General features: G+C 49.9%; 1 pseudogene across 1 annotated transcript; it reads right to left on the reverse strand.

Annotated features, from left to right (window-relative positions):
• Positions 1-1,335: 1,335 nt before the first annotated feature.
• LOC308243797 (phospholipid scramblase 3-like) lies at positions 1,336-2,252 on the reverse strand (annotated as a pseudogene). The gene has a single exon. The product of its transcript is annotated as a phospholipid scramblase 3-like (transcript).
• Between the last annotated feature and the right edge of the window lie 1,415 nt (positions 2,253-3,667).

A 3,667-nucleotide genomic window follows, 5' to 3' on the forward strand; every position in this document is an offset into this window, starting at 1 on the left:
TCTTAAATTTTTGTTTATATGTTTAGCTTTATTTCTATAACCACTTCATACCTTTCCCAAAAATAGTGTAACAGAGAGCATAGTAACTATTATTAAGAAGTCATGGTTAGTATTTCAAAATCTTGTCAGCCTGGCAAGTGGATATGACTGATTTTCCCAGTATGTATATTAGAGAAATTTTCATATGTATTAATTTGATTTATTGCAGTTATATACTAGTACTAGAGGCCCAGTGCATGAAAGTCATGCACTGGGGGAGGGTGGTCCCTCAGCCCGGTCTGCACCCTCTTGCAGTCCTGGACCCCTGGCTCCTTACCACGTGGTTCACTGCTCCTTAGCGCTGCTACAGAGGCAGGAGAGGCTCCCGCCATTGCCATTGCACTCGCCAGCATGAGCCCTGTCTTTCTGTGTAATTGTCTGTGGGCCAACTGCTCTCTTCCTTCTCATTTAAGGTTCCTTCTTACTAAGGTTCAGAACACAGAAGAAGTCCTTGGTGTTCTGCTGAGAAACTTGGACTCCTTCCTCTGTGGTCACACAACTGTCACATGTCAGGCAGTCACTCAGAAATATCTTGGCATCGGCCAACTTATGGAATTCTCCCTTCTCTCTGTTCTCCTGAGCTGGATTCCAGACTTTGAGGCATTCTCTTGGTCATCATTGTTTTTTGTTTTTCCAAAATGTTACAAAGTTTATATGAATATAACATACAAAGATGCAGTCTCCTTTGTAGGAACAGGGAAGGAAGAGGTGGTTAAGTAAGGCTCACAGAGCTGCAGCAAGCACCAGCTGTGGGGAGGGCCAAGGCGGAAAGAATGTTGGCACTGAGGCCCTAGAGCCGTTGATGGGGAAGTAGGGATCCCCTCTGAGTGCCACGTTCTGAGGCTGAACTAATTGGTCAAGCTGAGGCAGAGGTGGGTGCCCATATCAGCCATCTTGGTGCTGCTTACCCTTTCCCACCCCAGCTCTGTGGTAAAACCCCAGAGCCCTGGATTCCTAAGGACCCAACCAGAGCAGAGGCCCTGGAAGGGGGTGAGAGGAAGTGAGTAGGCAAGTTTGAAAGCCGATATGCCTGTGTGCTGAAGGATGGCCGGAGACAGTGGTGAGAGGTATCAGGGGAAGGGCTCTCATACATACCCTTCTGTGGGGGCCACAGGTGAAGGAGGCCAGGGGAGTAGGGTAGGGATGGGGCACCATGGCCCCAGCCTCTTAAGCATCCCTGTCTGTCCTCTGCAGTGTGCATGGAGGAAAGGGGCTGCCTCTGAGGAGGGGCCAGGCCAGGCCAGGTGACCATCTTGAGTTCTGGCTGAGGTGATGGTCCTGACCCTGAGATGCCATCTAACTAGTGATGGCAGAGAGCCCAGTGCCACCTCTCTTCTCAAAGAACATGTAGTCAATGAGGAATGTGGCTCCTACCAGTATAGCCTTCACTCTCATGTCCAGATCTAGTGGGAACTGCAAGCCAAAGTCATCTGCATCCGTGAGGGCTTCTTAGAGCAGTCCCCCACCCCCAATGCTTGCTGATTGCAGCCCACACTGCGGGACTCATCCCAAGTCTTCACCTCAAAGTTGGTGTCTGTGCCACAGCCACAGGTCCAGCAGGGCCCCACCACTCACAGGATCGTATGGCGATCTGCATCTTGAATGGAGAACTTGGGGAGGAAGGGATGCCAGGTCTGCAGCACATGGCCAATGGTGGTGCCTGGTGGTGACTGTACTTCCATATCTTGGTCCCCGGGGTCCACCAGACAGATGTGAAGGGGCCGGTGGTCCCCGCAGCACAGACATACACAGCAGTTGCTCTCTTCAGCCGCCTGACACAGGGGCTGTCCAGGTTACTTGTCTCCCCGCCTAGGAGCGTTTCCACTCACATAGCCCTCTGGTGAATCAGGATCTGATTCATCGGCACCATGAATTCGAGGCCAGAAGGCACCCTGGGCAGTGGCAAGAGGAGGGCAGCAGGCCCGGCAGCAAGCCCCAGGGCACTGGGGCCAGGTGAGGGGAAGAGAGCAAAGCCGGGTGCAGGGGCAGGCATGTGGGCGGGCACTGGCACCGGTCCGGGCCCAGGATGCTGCCGCTGCTCCAGGTACCCAGCGGTCACAGGGTAGGGAGGAGGAGGTGAAGGGGTGTAGCCTGTGGGGGGAAAGTATTCTACCATGGGAGAGGGATGAGGGTTCGTGGGTTGTCATTATACTGGAAGCTTAGTTCTAGAAGTGGAGGCAAGCTCGGGAACAGCCTGACAGACAGAGACAGACACAAAGATGAACAGGCAAACACGGAGAGGTGGCCCAGAGTCAGGTGGTGCCTCTGACTCAGGGAGAAACCGAAAGTGTCAGTGGGTGGGGTAGGGTATGTGGGACCCTGGATTTCCTCTGGGGTTTGCAGAACCGCCCCCTCCCTTTGTTCTCCCATTCTCCGCAGAGGCAGCTGTTGGCAAACGGCAGGACGAATGGATCTGCGATCAGACCAATGGCCCAACCTCAAGGGAGGTTTCCTGACCCCTCTGTGTCCCCTACTTATCTAAAGCCCCTAAAATAGTTAGGAGGCCCGGTGCTCAGAGGCTCCTGAGAGCTCATGGAGATGGGCCCTTGGTCATCATTTTTTTTTTTTTTTACTACATTCCTTCCGTGTGCAGTGATCACACTTCATCTGGAGTAGGGCAGGTGGGGGCCGGCTTGAGTGACCTGGCACTGCTGGCGGTATCCTTTCCTCCTTGTAGAGCATCTAGTGAGGGGAAGCGACCGCAGTGCCCAAGGCTTAGTTCCAGGAGGCCGGCAGCACTGTTGGGATCATGCTGGCAGTGCTGGTCCATCGGTGCCTGGCCTGTCCTCTTGAGATTGAACCTGCAAGCACTACTAAGGGATCCAGTCCCCAGTTCTGCCCTACCTCTGCCACCGATTGATTGGAGTCTGAAGGCTGAGAGGAGGGACCAAGAGGTTTGCCTTCCAGCCACTCGCCAGTCACCACTGCCACTGATTGATCGGCTCTCACTCCCTCAGCTCCCTAGCCTGGTGTTTGGTCATCCATCTGGTTGTTTAGGTCATGATGGACCCTGGCTCTTCATATATTAGGATAGCTTCACAGTATATATTCATGAAGACCTATTACTATTCTAATCTATTTTATATTAAGTTTAAGTAATAAATGTCCATTAGTAAAACAATTATCCTACTTTTTAACCAAATGTCATATATATGTATCATTATTTTCCTATTATTACTGACAATAAATATTTGCTACAATATAGAATCTTGAAAGTTCATAAAATCCAAAAAAATAGAACTTACTAGCTGTTGCCTAAAGTACAATTTCTTATAAAGTATATATGATAAGAGAGCGATGGTTCTCAAATAGGCACAATTTTGCTCCCCAGGGGACATTTGGCAAGATTTAGACACATTTTTAAAAATTGCATCACTGTGTGTTTGTGTATGTACGTGTGTGTGTATGAGCGTGTGTGAAAGAATGCCTGTGTGCAACTGACATCTACTCTATAAAGGCCAGTGATGCTGCTAAACATCTTGGAGTACGCAGATCATTTTCCTTCAACAAAGAACTATGTGGTCCCAAACATCAATAGAGCTGAGGTTGAGAAGCCTTGCATTAGTGTGATTGGATACCAAATAAAATTTAATTGGGAATTATATAAATAAATATTTTTTTATCAAAT

Source organism: Plecotus auritus, assembly GCF_963455305.1.
Source record: "Plecotus auritus genome assembly, chromosome: 3".
Classification (NCBI taxonomy): Eukaryota; Metazoa; Chordata; class Mammalia; order Chiroptera; family Vespertilionidae; genus Plecotus; species Plecotus auritus.